This window comes from Pleurodeles waltl, chromosome 12 (assembly GCF_031143425.1).
Source record: "Pleurodeles waltl isolate 20211129_DDA chromosome 12, aPleWal1.hap1.20221129, whole genome shotgun sequence".
Taxonomy (NCBI): Eukaryota; Metazoa; Chordata; class Amphibia; order Caudata; family Salamandridae; genus Pleurodeles; species Pleurodeles waltl.
In genome coordinates, this window is record NC_090451.1 from 156,926,591 (window position 1) to 156,947,541 (window position 20,951).

The following is a 20,951-nucleotide window of genomic DNA, read 5'->3' on the forward strand; positions in this document are numbered from 1 at the left end:
CTATGGATAGGCACAGGAAACAGGAAAGTAAAAGCAGAGCAACCCTTGTGTGAACAAACAGGAAACGGATTACCAGTGGACAAACACGTTGGGGTTGTACACAGAGTAAGGCGCAGAACCTCCCACAGTGACAGGGAATCTCAATGCCTCTGTGCAGTTTACTCTTACAGATAGTCACCCTGCCAGCCCCATAGAAAGGAGGCGGCAGAAGTGATTCTGTCTCTGGACCCTAGAGCACAAACAAGGATAGTACTTACATACACAGGACACGCTCTTGTGGGTCCAGCTGGAAAAACAGTGGCGATTCCTGAGAAAACAGCAATAGCACACTGTCACTGTTAGGCACAAAATACAACGTATAACACTGGACAAGGATGGGGGCTGGAATTGCCTCCTGGAAACCAGGAGCCAACCCCAGTACACAGGAGGACACGTATACACTGGTGAAGACTGATAGAACACTTACCAGACACAAAGAACCAAGAAGAAACAGAAACAGAAGGGAACAAACAAAGAGGCAGAGGCAAGAACTAGGAACAGGCTCAGGCTGAAGCAAAGGCGGGACTAGGACTTGAAAACAGGGCGCAAACTTCTGTCTGGGACAGACAGAGACAGGACTGGGAAACTGAGAACAGGCTCTGGCTGGAACAGGCAAGGACAGGACTGGAATACAGGGAGTAGGAAAAGAGCAGTAAACAGGACTGGGAAACAGAGAGCAGGTTCAGGCTGAAACAAGGCAGGAGCAGGGCAGAGAAACAGGGAGCAGGCTCTGGAAGAAACAAACAGGTACAAGGCTAAGAAGTAGGGAGAAGACTCTGGTTGGAACAATCAGGAGCAGGGCAGAGAAACAGGAAACAGGATCAAGCTGGAACAGAACAGGAACAGGAACAAAACTGGAACACCATCCGACAAGGGGTCTGTAACACAAAGGAATTGAAGTCCGATGCACGACAGGGAGCTTGAGGAAATGGCTGCTTATAAGCAGTTCCAAGCTGGGCTGCACAGGAGAGGTTTCAGGTGTGTGTAGTTTCGGACACTTGCAAGTCCTGGAGGAGAAGATCCAGTGAAAAGGAGCAACTGGACTTCTCCCATTGAAAACAATGGGAAACAGAATCCGGGTTTTCCTGACTACCAAGCTGTGCATTATGGGATTTGCAGTCCCAAGAAGCAAATGTAGTACTATACAAGTGAACCATAGAGAAAAGAGAAACAAACAGGGGTCAGCAAGGGACTCTAGATAGGTGCTCAAGGTGATTCCCAGGCTTCTGACAGTCCCCTTACAGCACCCCCTGGAGATGGGACGACCGAGTCGTAACACCTATCCAATTCACGCCACTCCTGTCCACCTAATCCAATCCTGTCCACCCCCTTTTCAATCCACTCCACTCCACTCCAATCCAATCCACCCCATCCAGACCACAACACTCCAATCCACCCCACTCACTCCAATTCACTCCAATCCACCCCATTCCACTCCAACTCACACCCCTCTCCTCTTTATTCCAATGTACTTAAATCCACCACACTCTGTACTGATCCAATCCACCCCACCCCAGTTCAGTCCACCACACTCCAGTCCAATCCACCCAACTCCAGTCAAATCCATCCCACTCCAATCCAATTAATCCAATCTGCCCCTCTCTAATCCAGTCCACCCCACTTCAATCCAATCCAATCCACTCAAGTCCAATCTAATCCACCCACTCCAATTCACCCCACTCTAAACAAATCCATCAATCCACCCCATCCCAATCCACCCACCCCTTTTATCAGCGAGACCTATTGGCTTTGCAATGCTTGTTTTCTTCTCTATACAATGGGGCAAATGGCAGACACTAGATGCAGTGTACCTTTTTGTATATTAAATGTATTTATGCAGAACACACTACAGGACAGGGTTTGTGATGCACACGCCCCCAGCTTCCTTCCCAACAGGACTGTTTAATTGTAATATGAAGGTTTTGCTTCTGAGTAGGTTTTCCGAACCACAGTCCATATGTGCCTGGCTCTGGACTGTGCATTCTGGTCAGTGGGGACAGCTTGGGCACTGTGGGTAAAAGAAACATATATATATATATATATATATATAAAGAAAAGCTGCATTGCCCTACTGGATCCTGCCCTCCTTTTGAGAGGCATTGCATACTAACCCTACAGTGTCCGGGCAGATACATGCTCAATTTTATTTATTATAACATTTTGCTATTTTTATAGTACGCAGACTGCTTATCTAATGATTGTGTCTTAACTGTGGGCATACTAAACAGGCAATAGGCAGATAAATGGTGAGCAGGTAGCTTCTTGTATACAGCAGGTAAGTAAAACATTTTGTATGAGCTCTGCAGGTGAGCATTGGTCACCCCAGGGCAGTGCTGCTTCAAAAAATATTATTTACTTTCCTATACTACCCTTTCTCCTTCAGGGTCCCCCAGGTGACTTCTCATATTCTGTTTATTATGTCCAGGATATGAACAGTCTGTTTAGGGTCAGGTTGCAACACAGGCACTGCAAGCAAAATTATTTTATTTTACAAAATATGTACCACCCTGCGTGGTACTGCTCTCGCTTGGAGGGCTGTGCAAAAAAGAAATTATTTAAACGATAGCGGTGAATTGCTGAGTAGTGTCCTGGCCATGCTCAATTAACATAGGTGCTGGAAGTAGGGGTGTGGGCGTGATGGAGTACAGGGGGTGAATGAGCAATAAAGACACCTCTAAATTTAATTTTTATATTGTTACATTTGTTGTGCATTCAAAGACACAGGTCATGTGTCAGGCTGTGTCTTCTAACAAATTGCTGTCTGTTATTTTTAAAGGAGGTTGGTGTTTTCTTTCTCTGATTGGAAAGCTGGAGGATTTTAGAAACTGAACTATGCTGGATACAATGAGCGTGAAAGGGAAGGCTGTAAGAAGTTGTTTTTCCACACAACATTTCAATACCTATGGATGAACTGTACCAATATTTCAAAATATACAAGAAATCAGGAAAGGTCAAATGAAACACATTGTTTTTTGTAATTGTGAAGTGTGATGGATACAAAGATTTTAATAGAATCAAAAGAATGAATAAACTTGGTGATGCGCGAAAGAAATAGTCACTTAAACCCGATTTTCACACATTATCGTTTGTGTGCTCTATAGTCTTATCAATAAAATGGCATGTCTGTGCTAATTTAGTGGACATTTCAATGAAATGTACTTACTGCCTCTAAACAACAGTGCGCTGCCACGCTATGCTCTAGTAATATATTTGCAACACTGTGCTCCAAAATGCACCACTAACTACACCTTTGCCACTCTCCTGCTGAATACAATTGCTGCTCTTGTTTTTTTGTGTGACCTTTGGATTTTTACAATCCCTGTGACTTCATTAGTGTAACATTGATGGCAGTATCCCTACTCGGAAAACTGTCCTAACACCCCAAGGCCAAGCTATACACCAGTCCTGAAGCTGCCTTCCCCATCAGGCATGGGGGGAAGGCACACCTGTCCTCCCATGTAGCGCTTCTGTTAACCTCTTCGTCCGGCAGCGCTTGAGGTGACCCACAAGACTTTTAATATTTTCAAAAGAATTGAGCATTTGCCCGGGTCAAATAAAACGTCTGCAAGTCTTCTCTAACCACACAAACATGGTTGTTTCTTAGTGGACCACGATGCCTCATTACACTTCGTATTAAAAAAAGAATCATGCAATAACAATGACAGGCAAGGGTAGTTAAGTAGCTGCTAAATGGACAGGGTAGCTCATGGGGATCGAACAACTGCTGAGTGGGTGAATTAGAGAAAAGCAAGTTGATCAGCAGCGTGGCTATCAGTAGGCAGAGAAGGCTTCACCTGGAATACCCAGAGGCGAGCTCGAGATGTCATGACAGAGCCACCCCAGTGCGGTCGTTTTCGCGGAGATAACGTCACGATATTTATACGCAACAGTGGCAAGTAAACTCTGAATGTTCATCAAATTTATGTTCCGTCCTGTCATGCGATAAACATTTTACTACTTGCACACACTGTAGAAAGGCAGGCCCATCATAATTGTAAGGGAGCTTTAAATACATTCGCAGATAGCACAATAAAATGAATTAGCATCAGAAATACCGTATTAAGTTCACAGCAAGAAGTTTTAAAACCTTTTAACTTGTTTCCAAATTATCTACGCACGGCCGAACAAGGACATTTGAATTTTTTATATCTACCCTAAATAGTTCAGATAACTATTCAGAAAAAAATCAACTCTGAATGCCTTGCGTGTGATCTAAATGTGTGTTCGAATTTAAGGAATAGCCAGACATCTCTGTTTACAAGACTGGGGGAGGCAGGAAGTACAGAATTATGCATTATTTTTTATTCTGCTATCCTCCTTTCACAGAGAAAGGGTTATATTGCACCAAGTTCGCTCTAAATTAGATTTTACAGAGCCTTTATCTCTCTAACTCTGTGAATAATCCTGTATATTCACAGCTGCCACACAAAAGGCATTCTGGTGGTCAGAAAAGAGAACAACTTTCTGAATATCCCATTGTAATGCATTGTAAACTTGTTTAATTTAAACCAGGACAGCTTAAAAGCTTTATGGATTTGAATGATGATCCCATAACAGTAATGCTGGGTGATGGCATTTTCAGAGCCCCACATATTTCTAGTTCACGCTGGGAGCAGCTAAGTTTATTGTGATAATATATTTAACAAAGAGCTCTGGGATTAGAATCCTGTTATGGCTCCATTAAATAACAATAATGGTTCTGGGTCTTACAGTTTCATGTCAGAGAAGCTCTTGAGGCAACAGCTAAGCAATACCTCTGTCAAAATCGATCAGAGGGAATCTTTTCACGCCTGATTATCTGAATTGAGACAGCTAGGTGAGTAACAGCTGCAACTGAAGAGCAATCAAAAGTGTAGCTTGTTTGTGAAGTGCTGCTGGACACTTCAGACAGGACACTAGATATGCCTTCGGCTGATCCAATGCTTGGTACATGAGAGGGGTGTCAGCGCTGAAATTAACATTAATAATTATTTCATGTATTCCTATATTTGATTTGACATAGCTAATGTATTAACATAGAAAATAACATGTGACTCAAATTGTGACTACTTGATTGGCCACCATCATAGATGAAGTTATTCATTAATAATGTTTTAACATGTATTAAGAGTTTATATATGTATTAGAAATTGCAATACTCTGTCATACTTACAGCTAAACATTAGGAATTTTACTTGTGTTAACTAAAAGGCCTCAAGCTAGCGAGGCCCCAGCTAAAACTGAACGGCTGCCAAATACTGAAAAATGCAAAGTCAGTAGAATGATCTCATGTCCACTGTATAACAAATCGTTTGTTTGATTCATAAACTTGTCCAAAACTTGAATTCACAAAATGTATTTCTTCTGAGGAAATGTGCGTGACCTGAAATGTTTCTACCTCATTGTAACTGTTGTCTTCTGACGTTCTGGTACTTTATTTTTTTTTTGTCTATTTCTTATGCTCCATGCAATGATGCTGGTGCTTACTTTAGCGCTTGATGCTTAGAGCCTGTAGTGCTGTGCTGTCTGCCTTAGACATTAACCTGATGGTTCAGAGAATTTAGAGCCCTGATTCTGAACCGTCCCCTTCCCAAATCCGCTCTGTCCTGACGCTGATGTCCCCCTGATGAAGATAACACTGCATGCTGATCCTTAAGGACAGGTATTATGTATGAAAATGTATTGTTGATTTGTCTTTTGTTTTCTAGGTACCAACTGCTGCTTTTGATAGAGCCATAGCTAGATGTTTTCCAAATTTGTGTTACTAAAACTTCTGCATGAAGCACAACTTGCTAATGCTAATCTGGAGTTAGTGAGGAGTTTTCTCTATTCATCTATCTTTGACAAGGAACTGACGACATTCAGTTTCTGATCAAATGTATGTTATTTCCATTGCGCAAATACTCTTGCTATTGATTTGTACTGTCACTATTGAGTCTTGTCATTATTGCTTTGATAAAGTTGAGATTCTTTAGACATTTCAGTCAACCTGTGCTGTTTCTGTATCTTTATCATGTGATTTTGAGACTAATTTACGTGATCATAGCATTGTTAATATAGGGAAATAAATATTCTAATTGATACTAAAAGGTGTGGTTATTCATTACGAAATGGGTCATGGTGCGTACAGCTACTGACTCTAAGAATTGAATTGTTTTTTTGGTGGTATTCATGTGATGTTTCAGAGTTGATGGTGTGACCTTCTTAAATGAGTCAAAAAGTCCATCGGCATTAGGATGCCTTCACTTATTAATTAACATAACTAAACAGATAAGGTCAGAAGCGCTCACATGGGATATGAGCAAATCTCACGTCTACCCAGAAATATGGATTCCTGGATAGTATCACATTGATATGTCATGCCGTCTGGTATGTATCAGGTGCCCAAAGAAGATTGAAGTGTTTTTATGTTATTTAGCTATTCATCTGTTACACGCGGACCACAGACTGATCCATGTGGTGCACTTGTTGCAACATGGGACATCAAGAAACAGGGCTTACACTTTTTCGTAGAGAGGTTTAGAGAAGAGGGTTGCTTTAGGTAGAATGTTCCTGAGTTTGGGCCCCTGCACTGAAAATCTTCATAAGATTTGCAATTGGTACTAGGAACCATTATAAAAGAAGAGTTGGGGGAGTGAAGTGAATGACGAGGGAAGTATTGACAATCTTTCAGGGTCAGATGTTTAGGTTCAGCACCATGCAGGAATTTATGAATCATAGTTAAGATGTTAAACTCCCACCTTGCCTTTTCTAGCAAACTTTTCTCAGTTGGGAAACTCTTCAATGCTCTCTGATGGTAATCCGACAAGATGAGGGGATTCCCGTAAACCAATCACTTAGGACTGAAGTGAATGAAAGTAAAGAAGAACTTTTCAGAGTTGCTGAAAATGGAACCAATTATCCTTGAATATATTGCCATTTTGGAGTTCTGTGGGTGCATCTATGTTGCAGAGGACCCCGTTTTTCAACTGTGTCAGTAACTCAAATGTGCTTCAGTCAAGAGTCCCTATGGACCATGTGTAAGGTACTGCCTCATTAGAAGAAAAGCAACATGCTCTATTATTCAAGACATATATAAAGCTGAAACCATACAAGCTCTTGAATCTTATACAGTCATTGCAGTCTGCTAGTAGGGCAGCAACTCTTATTCTGGATGGGACTCAGGCAGTGAGTTTTGAGTAGAGACATAATTATTGGTCTTTTAGTAGGTTTAGGAACACTATCATATGATAATGTGTGTTTGAGCATGTTGGGCATGACAGGGGCCAACAATTCTCCAACCCTCGGGTTACTAATGCTTCTGGACACTTCCTGTGTGCCGATATGTATCAAAACATGCAGGAACACCCTGTTTTCAGCCACAGAGACATATTGAAGTTGCACAGATGGAAAATGTGTGGGCTTATCTTCCAAAGGACTACTTATGGTGATATAGAGGGAATCATAGATGTTGAGAATTTTCCCAGTGAAGAAGTTGAATGCTGGTGCATATTCTAGTGAGTTTTTGATCTCAATCTGTAGAGTCAATGGAGATAAAGAAATGCTTGCCTTATTTTTTAACTGATTTGTTCTATTTGATTAAACGTTTTATTGCTTAAAACATGGGTTTTCTATAAACAGTGGAAACACTTTTCTTGATGATAGCATATATACTGCAAAATAGAAATAAGAAGGCCCAAGTGCAAGTTCAAACTCATGACAGCACTGGGAATAGCACACTAGGAAAAACTGATGCTCTCTCTTTCACAAAATCAGATGGCTCATTTTGTGGACATACATCTGTGGAAGCTCTCTACAGATGTGTGTGTTTTGTGATGGCATCCACTGTGTGCCTCATGAGAGACTGCTTACAGTTGGGCCCTGATTACACGTGTGGAATGAGCACGGGGTAAATAAGTTCACTCATGTAAGTCAGCGCTTCTCAGTAAAACCTCTAAAGGGGTGATGTGCAAGATCAGGGCAGAGTGGATCCCACTAGATGGTGGCCCTTAGAATTAGGATAGAAACCTTCTTTGGACCAAATTCAAAGTCAAAACCATCAAGGTTTATTTAAAATTTAGTAATCATTACAGAGGTCAAAACGTAGTTAGAAAGATTCAAATCAGCACAAATAATATATCAAAATAAAGACAATGGTGAAAGGTCAGAAAGTAAGGGAATTAGCCATAACCAAAATGTAGTTCAGCAAAGTACTAGCATAAATCTACTCAGTTTGCAAGTCACAGGAGTGTCTAAGTATAAATCAACAAGATGACTGCCATGAAGTCTGCCTCTGAGGAAAAAGTCAAAAGGTAAAAATCTATATCTGGTGTGGAGACTCCTTTGTTTGAAATGTAGGCAAAATCTAAAAGTATAAAATTGCAAACAGACTAACGCAAAGTTTGCCTTTGAGAAAGCAAGTAGAAAGCCTAAACATAAAGTTGTACATCAAACTGACATGGGGACTACTCAGTTTAAAAGCATGGAAAATGTCTGGTAAATCTCCCAGAAGGCATATATGTTATAGGTTTTAGACAGTGAAAACCTACACACTCAGCATGGTGTGAAATGAAGCAATAGTGATAAAAATCAACAATGTTTTGTAAAATCATGATGTATCAAAAAATTAACAGTTGAGGTTTTGTATTTTACATATATGATAAGATGAAAAGAGTTTTGTGACACGTATCAATAGTGAATTTGTAAAGTAAGCAAAGTATTTGACAGGCCTAGCTATAATACCTTCAATACTGCAACATAAGAGGACATGCTGACGTGGCTTCCTCCTAAGGCACACAAATAAATACATTGTATTCAGTACAAGAAAGAATCACTGTAAAATAGATCCCATTTCAGATATTTTGTGAAAAGGAAAAAACACAGAAGATAAACATGCACGTAAGAAACTTGGTCATACAATTTTAAAAGCCACAGTTTCTTCAGCAACTTAAAAATCAATATCAGTGCAATGAGGCCCAGTAATTTGTGTCATAGCTATGATAGCACAAACACATGCAAATAAACATTATTTTCTAATTAATAAAAACATTTTCACAGCTTCATATGGGGAAATACCCTGCCACACAAGTATCTGTGGCAAATGCTGTATCACAAAGTGCCCTAGATATGCAAAAATGGTGCAAACACTCACACCAACCCCAGGACAATGTTGTTGCATGGCCTGTGGTGGAAGTTAATGTACATACAGATGAAGACATGATTTGATTTGGGATTAGCTAAGTTTCACAACATTGGTTGGAAAGTAGAAGTGTGATGAAACTGTATTGTGACCCAAAATGTTTTGGTTGCCTCACCTCTTGGAGTTTTTTTCATATCTAAGACAGGAAGAGCTAGGTTGGGAGCAATAGTTTCATTGCCAATAGGTAGGGACCTGCAGTGAAGAATATCAGCATTATGTACGAGTTGTAAAACCATGTACGTGGAGGGCAGCTGCCACTACATGGAGACTAGGGTATTAAACATCTCACCCTCAGCATTGCACGATAATGCCATATTTGAACAGTGGTTTCAGCTTTATAACATGATGAGATGGGTGTGAGTCATGTGATTCCTATCACTTTGGAAAGGTCCGTGGGGATGGGTACAGGAACTTCTTCAACTTGACGTGGACAAAGGTGAAGTCATCAATCATCGTTTAGGGTAAGGATAGATGAGGAAGGAAGAGCCATTGTCCCTAGGCCCACACAAGCCAGACTAATTCCAAATCCAGTGGGAGCGCAACTACCCCTGAATCAGTTTGGAATGGACAAAGGGGAGGGGAATGCTTCTTTCTTTCTGGCTGGACACATAGGCTCTGCACAAGGGATTTTAGGAATAAGGTGCACTGTGTAATTGTTTGCAGTAAGGCAAAAAGAAACTGCTGAAACCTTGAGTAGGTTTTTCCACAACCACAAAGATTTTTACCTAATTGTTTTGGGAAGGGCCAGGAGTCACCCAATCTACTGGCTAGTGCAAATCATAAATGTGGCATATGCAGAGCCAACCCACTATTATAGATTCTCACAACTCATATACAAAAATATCTTTAAAAAAAAAAAGCTACAATTCTCCAGGAAACTAAAGTTGAACAGATGTTAAGGCTGACTATTCACTAAACACTAGATTCCCGATAAGAACTGAAGTCAAGGTGCTGTTTTAAATAGTAATGGTGCACCACAACAATAATACAGAAAAGTCAAATTCTTTAATGTAGATTTATTTAAATTTTCTCTTTATTCTCTTTTCTTAGAACAGCACACATTAACAGCAGAAGCAGCCAATACATTTCATCCTTAAACAAGGAAATCTTTAGGGGGCAATGTAGTAATTCAATATTTCAATTCAGTTAGATTCAGTGGACTAACATTGTGCTCCTAAATAATGTCTTTGTATCCTTATTAACTATTTATGATTATTCCCACATTTAGGTGACAGTTCAATCGATTGTAATTGGTTTTTATCCAACATTGTTCAAATTAATTTCAATTCACCCATCCTCAGGTTGTCAGCCACGATATTAGAATGGACCCATGTGCCCAATATCAGCACCTTCACTCATGCTGAAAGCAGCATGGAAGCACCCCTGGCTACACCCGCAAGCAAGACATATAGGAGAAAGGTGCTGTTTTAACTGCATGTCCCAACCACACTTTGATATGTAACTTTAATGTCTATCCGCAACATAGAGTTTTTGTAACTTCACACAGCATTTTAAGAAAATGCAACATACCACACAATATAAAATAGCTTTACCTACACCATACACCATCACCCCCACCTTTGTATGACCATTCTCCCAACATCAATTAACACTACATACCCACCATTACATGCCTGCACAACCACCAGTATACTTCTACACAAGTTCTACAAAACAACCACACAGCTATGTTCACACACCCACACCAACCAGTATAGCCTACTCATTCCACATCATAGCCCCACACATCTATCTTCATTGTATGACACATCAACCATCATGAATCCACACAGTCATGATTAACCTTTTCTTTATATTGCAATCCAATATCTTGGTCATTCCATCATGCATTCTCTTACACACTTTTAAACCTAATGACACCATTTTTCAAGCTTTCCTAAGTATAAATACAGGTGGGATGTAAGGGTGTCTTAGTATGGTGGGGTTTTCTAATAAAGTAAAGGTGCATATACCAAAACCACATATATTTTACAAAATTGATTACAAGAGATCAAAGAAATTCCCTAAAAAACTAAATTTGAAAGACACTTAAGGTTGACATATATGTTTATAGTGGCTTCACCATACAAACAAAAAAAGTAAAAAAATTCACAAGTTCAGATGATACCTTCACCACATGTCCAATTCCACCATAATAAAGGAAACGTAGCTTTCCCCACTTTTACTATTTGATAAAGTTTGTGGAGTTTTAGAGTCTGGAGGTTTATGTTTGTAGTCATGCGAAAAGTTCTATGATGGTGAGATAAGTTTTTTTACATGAGACTGTTGGCCACTGCTATATGGTAGTTCTATTGGTGGATGATGGTTGGTGCATTGGCATATAATCATGGTGGTGCATGTATATCTAGTAGAAAATTAAAATTGCCCTTACACAAGTGTTTTACTTATTTAATAGCAATAGTCCTCTTTATAACTTTAGCCACCAAAATAGACAAAGACTGAATTGCCACAAATAGAGCAGACATGGGCCCTCATTACAACCCTGGAGGTCGGTGTTAATGCGGCGGTAATACCGCAAACAGGCTGGTGGAAAAAAAATGGGATTACAACCGTGGCGGAAACCGCAAACATAGACAGCCACTTTAACACTCTGACCACCACGGCGGAAGAAACAAACAGTGCAGCGGTCATCGCCAACAGACAGGCGGGAGACAAAGTACCGCCCACCCTATTACAAGAGGCCTATCTGCCACCTTTTCTGGGGCAGAACCAACGCTATCAAAAGCACGGCGGAAACAGTACACAGAAGGGAAAACACTCACCTCTCCACACCCCACGAGGAACCAGGGCGCCATGGAGTCCGAATTGCAGATACTTCCGATGATGGTGTTCCTCCTCTTGTATCAGGAGCAGCAAAGACGCCGTTGATGACCACGGTGATTACTGCACCTACAACACAGGGGAGGGTGGGAGGGAAAAGAGAGTGACACACACACGCAACACGCAATACCCCCAACCCCACCCTCACCCACAACACCATACACAAAAATACATGCAGCAACATTACATATACACCCCCTCACCCCCTGGAAGAACGCAAGGACAAAAGGAAATGATTGTAATTATTAAATTAATAAAAATCAGATAGTGCAATTTCAAAAATCAGTACAGACAAATATGTACAGAAACTACACAAGTCCGGATAGTGTACTAATCATTGTCCGTGGACCACTTGGCCCAAAATGCATGAGCGAGGCCCACACATGATACGTGACTCGAAACGGAGAGAACATTGCTGGGGCATCAGATCAAAAATATACAGGCACGTCAGGGGGAGGGGGGCACCTCAGCCGGATGAACGCACAACGCCACTGCTGCACGAGAGGGCTCCATGCCCATTGATGTATCCTGGGGAGTGCAAAGCCACAGTCTCTCAAGTCTTTCCAGTGGGTGGTTTGCCCACTGCTTTTTCCTGGGGAGTGCAAAGCCACAGTCTCTCAAGTCTCTCCAGTGGGTGGTTTGCCCACTGCTTTATCCTGGGGAGTGCAAAGGCACAGTTTCTCAAGTGGATGTCATGCTCCACTGGTTCTGGAGAGGGCCTGGTGCCCAGAGTGCTTCATCCTGCAAAGGACTGAGGTAGTGGATGTCTTTCTTCACTGGTTCTGGAGGGGGCCTGGTGCCCAGAGTGCTTCATCTTGCCAAGGACAGAGGTAGTGGATGTATCTCTCCACTGGTTCTGGAGGGGGGCTGGTGACCAGAGTGCTTCATCCTGCCAAGGACAGAGGTAGTGGATGTCTTTCTCCACTGGTTCTGCGGGGGGCCTGGGGCCAAGACTGCTTCATCCTGCCAATGACAGAGGTAGTGGATGTATCTCTCCACTGGTTCTGGAGGGGGCTTGGTGCCCAGAGTGCTCCACATGCAGTGTGGCCGGTACAATTCCCTCACCTGGGTGTGTGTGTCACGAGATTGGCGAGCTTCCGTTAGCATGATACGCCATGGAGGCAGCGACATACCTCACACTGCTGCGGCTGCGCCTTCCACCTGCAGGTGTAAACAGTGATGGAAGAAATGCCTCATGGAAGCTGCCCAGGGTCCAGGTGTTGTAATTTAATAGCGATTAGCATTAGCAGAAGACATCTTGTATTTAGCAACTATTGTGAACATTTGGCGGAATCCATTTTGTATTCATGGCAGCCATTTTCTCTGCCATGTGCTCGCCATGTGCTCTGTCCTACCTTTCTGTTAACTACTCTTGAAAATCTGTCTAGTGACAAGTTATATTTAGCATCTCCCACTTTTGCACATGCCCAGTAAGATCTGCAGCTGTTAGTAATCAGTAACAGACAGTAATGTGTCAACTAGTCCTTGAAACTGTTAGCCCCTCCTACCTGTCGACTGTGCATTTCCATATGACCTTACATGTATGGAAGTCTTGCTTCTATAATTGTACCACCTTCTTTTAGCCCCTGCGTGGGTATGAAAGGACCATGCTCTCTGAGTTCAGTGTGCTACTTCAAACATTACCGAAGGGTGCTGTTTGAACTGTAGTACCACCTCAAGAGGTTTAATAAACTTTGTCTTTTATTTCAGTTTCCTTGCCAACTTCTTCCTATATGGTCTGCGGACTTTGTGCAGAGAAGGGCGAACCCCTTGCACTAGTAGGCCTTGCTGAGGCTTACTTCAACACAGGAACTCTCCTCCAGCCTCAGGCGACTGACCACTGGGGATGATAGCCATGTCACCGGTGGTGCCTGTGTCCGAGGACGCCGTGGGGCCGGTGCTTTCGGTGGTGCTTGCGGCGGTGCTGGCGGCGGTGCATGGGTCAGCACCTGCAGAGGGACACAGCAGGACGTTTCCTGAAGCCTCAGATGGCTGCCCACTGGGGAAGAGGTTGGGAACTGTCGCTGAGGCTGTAGACATGCCAGGAGCGGTGCAGGTGATGGTGCAGGTGGCGGTTGTGGTGGCGGGGCAGCTAGCGGTGTTCTCCGTCATTCAGGTTGGCGTGGTCGTGGAAAGAAAGTGTGACACTGGTCCCTCAGTCGGTGCCACCATGCCCTTTCCTGACCTGCTCTTCAGCTTCTGGCCCTTCCCCAGCTTTGATGGCGCTGCAGTTGTCTTGCCACTATTCCCTTTGGTTTTTGCTAAGCCCTTGGTGGCTGGTACTTTAGGCTTCTCCTTCTGGGATGTGGGCACCTTTTTCACCTTGGCAGGTGGCGGAATGTCCTTGCCCTCCCTATGTGGCACACTGGCAGCCCTGATGGGTGGCGCACTCCATGACCCCACAGTTGCTGGCACCAATGTGGCTGGGGATTTGGTGGCTTAGGTGCTGGGCTGGGACCTGGAAAAGCCTGGCCCTAGGGGAAGGACGGGAGGGGGAGTTGTAGGGAAGAGGTCAATGTTATCCAGGAAGAGTTTCTTAGACACACTGGGACGGGAAGATGGAGGCGGTTTGGGAGTGGAAGCAGAGGTAGTGGTTGTAGGAGGTGTACGTCTGCTGAATTTGGGTGAAGGTGCATGGGCCGGAGGCTGTTGTGAGGTGGATGGCTGTTGGGTGGGTGAGTGCCTGCGTTTGTGTACTTTGGGAGGAGGGCTCACAGACACACTGGTAGAGGCCACGGTGGTGTTAATGGACTTCAAGTCCTCCCTGATCCCAAGGTAGTATTCCTCCTGCAGCCGCTGGGTCTCCTGAAACTTGGCCAGTACCGTTGCCATCGTCTCCTGGGAATGATGGTAAGCTCCCATGATGTTGGAGAGTGCATTGTGGAGAGTGGGTTCCCTGGGCCTGTCCTCCCCCTGTCGCAGAGCAGTCCTCCCAGTTTCCCTGTTATCCTGTGCCTCTGTCCCCTGAACTGTGTGCCCACTGCCACCAGGTCCCTGATTTTCTTGGGTTGGTGGGTTTGTCTGGGTTCCCTGTAGTGGTGGACACACTGCTGATTGACGTGTCCTGGGGATAGAGGGATGGGCCCGCTGGGTGGGTGCTGTGCTGGTGTTTCCTGAGGAGGGAGGCTCTGTGGTGGCTTGTGCCAGTGTCAGGGAACCGACTGTCCAGAGGTCCATGATGGGCCGGGCTGGTCATCTTGATCCAGTTGTGCAGAGCAGCTGTCCTCCCTGTGGGCCTCTTCTGTGGGGGGACTGGATATGTCTGGCACCTCCTGTCCGGTGAGGTTGGGTCAGGGTCCTGTTGGGGTGTAAATGCATAGTTATTGTATCTGTGTGTGCCATTGTGTGCAATGGGTGAGTGACCCTGTACTCTAGTGCTTGCATTATTGGCTTAGTCCTTGTGTGATTGGTGATTTGGGGGCATGAGTGAGTCTCTCTACTGGACATGCTTGGGTGATGGGCGTCCATGCATTGGTGTCACATGCAGGGCTTGGTTTTGGGATGTGTGGGTTGTGTTAGTGGGGTATCTGTGGGATGTTGGGGTGATGGGTGTGAGGGTAAGGGAGGGAGTATGTGTTGGCATGCAGGTAGGGTGGGGGGATATAGTAGTAAAGATTTGCCTTACCAGAGTCCAGTCCTCCTGCTACTCCTGCGAGGCCCTCAGGATGCAGTATAGCCAAGATTTGCTCCTCAAATGTTGTTAGTTGTGGGGGAGAAGGTGGGGGTCCACCACCAGTCCGCTGTACAGCAATCTGGTGTCTGGAGACCACGGAACGCACCTTCCCCCGTAGGTCGTTCCACCTCTTCCTGATGTCATCCCGTGTTCTTGGATGCTGTCCCACTGCGTTTACCCTGTCAACGATTCTGCACCATAGCTCCATCTTCCTTGCAAGGGATGTCTGCTGCACCTGTGATCCGAATAGCTGTGGCTCTACCTGGATGATCTCTTCCACCATGACCCTGAGCTCCTCCTCAGAGAACCTGGGGTGTCGTTGAGGTGCCATGATGTGGTCTGGGTGATGTATGAGGTGGTGTCTGTTGTGATGTGTGAGGGGATGTGTTGGTGTGTGTTGTTTGAAGTGTGTGGATATTGTGTAACTGATGGTGTTGTGTCTCTGTGGATGCTGGTGTTGTTTTTGGTAGTGTCTCTCTCTGGCGTGGTTTCAAAATTCTCGTAGTAAGGGTTTGTGGGTGATGTGGGTGTGTGTTTTATAGTGGTGTGTGTGTGTGGTGTGTGTATGTGTATCAGGTGTGTGTATTTCGAATTGTCCAATGTGGTTGTGTTTTGTATATGTGTGTGTATTTTGAGCGCGGAGGTGTGTACTGCCAATGGTTTCCCGCGGTTGAAAGACCGCTGTGTTGATTCGTGGGTCGTGATAGTGTGGGAATATTCCTGTTGGGGTAACAATGTCGGTTTTGTTATCGCTAGTTTATCACTGACCTTTGGTGTGGCGGACTTGTGTGGGTGTCTGTATTGTGGCGGATTCCGAGATGTGGGTCGTAATACCTGTAGCGGAATTTCGCTGCCACAACGGTATGCTGGCGGTCTTCTGCACGGCGGAAAGCGGGATTTACCGCCAGGGTTGTAATGAGGGCCATAGTGTCTATCCCTCAAATTGGTTCCCTCTAATTGGTTTGAGGTGTTTTCCTTCAGCTGTTTATGATTCATAGTGAAAAACAAGAATCATCTAGGATAGAAGTTGAACATTATAAAATGACAAACCTACATTCTCCAATGGTTCTCACTTTTTTAACTCACTACAGGAGCTGGCTCCTTTAAGTTCATGTGCTTTAACTAGGGCTATTTCGAGCTGCCTACATATCTAAACTCCAATCCAGCCTTGAAAAGGGTTTGGAGGTATTTATAGCCCCCATCCTTCCCTGCTGAAGATACAGGAGGGAATTGTTGGCTTATTTTTTACAAATTATTTTAAGATCTGATAGAGTGGTTTGTGTCCTCCTATCCACTTGCTCATTTACAAACCCAGTTATCCAGTATAGTTATATAACCTACTGACCTTTCACAAGGGGAGAGAAGGTTGATTTGGTGCCCTACCAGTCCTACTAGAGATCAATGTTGAAAAGGTGTGAGTATTAAAAAAATACCCCAGGGCAGGTTGCAGCTGCCTAGTGCCCACTTATAAATAGTGTTAGACCTGGCATCCTTGTATGTGTAATTGGCTTTTCCATGATTTGCATATCTGATTTACTAGTAAGTCCATAGTAAAGTCCTCTAGAGGTGCCCATGGCCTATACATCAAATGCTCCTAGTGGGCCTGCAGCACTGATTGTGCACCCACGAGTAGCCCTGTATACATGGCTCAGACCTTCCACTGCAGCGTCTATATGTGCCGTTTTAAACTGGCAATTTGACCTGGCAAGTGTACCCACTTGCCAGGCCCAAACCTTCCCTTTTTATACATGTAAGGCACTCCTACAGTAGACCCTAGGTATTCCCATGGACAGGGTGCAATGAATGTTAAAGGTAGGATATGCACTGATGTGGTTTACATTTCCCAACAGCGAAATACTGCCAAATTAGTTTTTCACTGTTGCAAGGCTTATCTCTCATAGATTAACTTGGGGGCTGCCTTTAAATATCTGTTAAGGGCAGTTTTCCTTTGCAAGCAGATAGAGGTGTGGAGTTTGGGATCTCTGAACTCACAATTTAAAACTACATAGTTTAGTAAAGTTTGTTTTTAGATTGTCAGTTTGAAAATGCTACTTTTAGAAAGGGGGCATTTTCTTGCTTAAACCATTCTGTGACTCTGCCTGCTTGTGTATTCCCCGTCTGGGTCAGACTGACAGTTGAGCTGTTTTTGAATCTCCATACAAAGGTATCCTCCTGATGTGTCACCTGGGTTAGAGTGGAGGGAGAAGCTGACACTTACACCTCAATGGGCTGTGCCTGCCATCACACAAAGCAGTCTCTAATCCCCTGGTTTGTGTCTGGGGCCAGGCCTGGGGAAGGCAGGATCTTGTGAAGAACAGAGACTTTCCTTTGAAGTTTGCCAACTTCAAAGGCAGAAAGGGTTATAAGTAGTGGACCCCAAATCCCAGATTTTGAGATTGCTTCTGGACTCAAGAGGAACATCTATCAAGAAGAAGAACTGAAGAGCTGCAGAAGGAGTACTGCCCCTTTGCCTGTGACTGTCCTTTGCTGGGTTGGCCTACAGTTGCTGCTTCCGCCTGAAAGAGGACAAAGACTGGACTTTGTGGTATATTCCTACTTGTAAAGTGCCTCCAGGGGCTTGGACTGAGCTTTACCTCTTCTTTTGAAGTCTCAGGGCCATCAAAGACTTCCTCTGCCTGCACCTGGACTCTCTGCTGAGACTCCTGCCCTGCCAAGTGGTGCCCACTCCAGTCCCTGGGCCTTTTAAAGGTGAAGCTGATGGAACCAAGGCGGAAATCCACGCACAGGAATCTTGTGGGGAAAAATTGGACACACCACCAGCAACGCAGCTGTAAAAAAGAAGCACCACTGCCATTGTTGCTGAGACATTACCTGCATCACGACTGGGAAATCGATGCATCACCTGCCTCGTGGCTGGAGAAAAGTTGCAACACACGCATGCGGCTGCTGAAATTGACTCAAACCCCACGCAACGTGGTTCCTCATCACCGTGCGGACGGATTTCACTTACATCGTTGCTGGGCGTCAAAATTGACGTGAACCTGCCCGGATCTGAGGTGCCTGTCTGGAAATTGATGCATCGCTCTCCTGCAGGAGAGAAAAACGGCACATTGCCTACCCAACCAGAGAAGAAACAAAGTACGGTCTCACTTGCGAGTAAGGAATCGATGCATTGCTGACTGTTCTGACGTACGCTCGCCCAGGCAGCTTTTTTTTTTACGAAAGCTAGGTACTTTGTGTAACATCAACGCATCCATTGTTTTCTACAGAGTGAGACTCTTTTTAATTTAAAAATTCATAACTTTACCTGTGTATGTTGGATTTTTATAATTTTGGTCATGTTTGATTTAGATAACTATTTGGCTATTTTTCTAAACTGGTGTGTCCATTTTGTAGCGATTTCACTGTATTATTGTGTGTGCTGGTACAAATACTTTACAAGTTGCCTTTGAGATATGTCTGACCGCTTATGCCAAGTTAACAAGGGGGTGAGCAGGGGTTAACTTAAGTGTGCATCTCCATTGCCATGACTAGGGTGAGGGTGCCTGCTTGGGCAGAGTGTACACTGACTGCCAACCAGTGACCCCATTTCTAACAAACAAAGCATCATGTCAGCTGTCCTCCTTCACCCTCAAGAAATAGAGATTACTATAGTATGAAAACATCTGTGAGTTTAGTACTGAAACACCTGTCAGTTCTGTCCTCTATATTTCCGGAGAGAGAAAAGAGCCTGGGACATAGCTGTGGTGCCCTGTTCACAACCGTGAACAGGAAATCAGCATATTTTTTGCCTTCCACATTTTTACTTATCTTGCAAATTGCACTAGGACAAGGAAGGTTGTGATAGCTAACATCTTGTGTATTCTGTTTGAAGTTGCAGACAGGACACTGGTGCTGCTGTCATGCTTCCTGGACATTCTTTACACTAAGAAAATTGTGATTGAGGAAGGCCCACAAAATGTGGTGGGGTTTCCAGTGACATCATTCTAAGAAAGGCACCAGGGCAGCTCTGACTGCCCTAGTAAAATAATTATGCATTGTTTTCCAAAGGCACAGCTGCACTTGATCCTGCAAGACAAGACAGGAGAGGGCAAGCAACAATCTCATTCCTTGGACAAGACTATGAGGGATCCAGGATATATGGGGACCTGATATCTCTCATAAACTGCAAAGAAAGAAAGTTTAAAATATATAAATTGTCTTTGGCGGGGTGAAAGAAAAGCCTAACTCCTTCTTGAAATTCAACATGATGGTGTTTTCATTTCTTCTTCCGCACAGCAAAATGTGCACTAAAGAAACGTTTTGTGATGACACGCTCTTCCTAGTAAACCCCCAAGAAAGCTTTCCTTCCAAATGTAACTATTCAACATCCTTTCAGCCTGTGCTTCATTAGGCCGACTGGTTTCATAAGTCTATCCTTGTTTTGTGTGCAACTACATTTCAACCATCACCTCCAATGACATTACGTCAAGAGAGTACTAATTATTATTAATTTTACTCATTTAGGGAATTGTGTTAAGGTCAGGGTTGTGTTAGAATTGCTTGCATTTATTCTGCATTGTGATTTACTGAACCTATGTAATATTTTGTTCTCCACATATTGAGCTGACTGTGATATTTTCCCTGTACATTTTTTTACAAAAAAGGCTCATTTTACAGGTGAGACATGAGTTGCTTTCCTGACTCTTAGAGAGTAGACCCTTGCTAGTCTGTGATATTCCTAGGATTTAGGGCCTGGTTTAGAACACAGCGGGTGGGTTACTCCATCACAACATTGATGGATATCCCGTCTACCGAAATCTAAATCCCTTGGGATAGAATGGGTTTTAGATTTCAGCAGACAGGATGTCCTTCACTGTTGTGATGGAGTAACCTGTCCGCCGTGTTCTAAATCAGGTCCTTAATATTTTTTTAATTTTCTCTGAAGCTTGATTTTTGTCAAATCTGGTTCTGCGTTTGACTGAACTTCAGGGTACTTTCCTCCTAATGATTATTATGGTGTCGACTGATTTCGAGACTAACCACATTTTACCTTCTATAAAGTACTTCTTATTAAACCTCCCAAGTGTATAATTTAAACCTTATCTGAAAAAAATGTATTTAATTGACCCTCTACTTTTTGAATTGACAATTTTGACTTTGCTTCTGGCACATCATCTAATATATTTTTGAAGATGACACTGCCACCGATTCTGGACTCTTATTGATGTCTCAAATATAAAATAAATAAATAAAAATAAATAAATCAATGAATAAATAAATAATATCTAACCTCCTGCC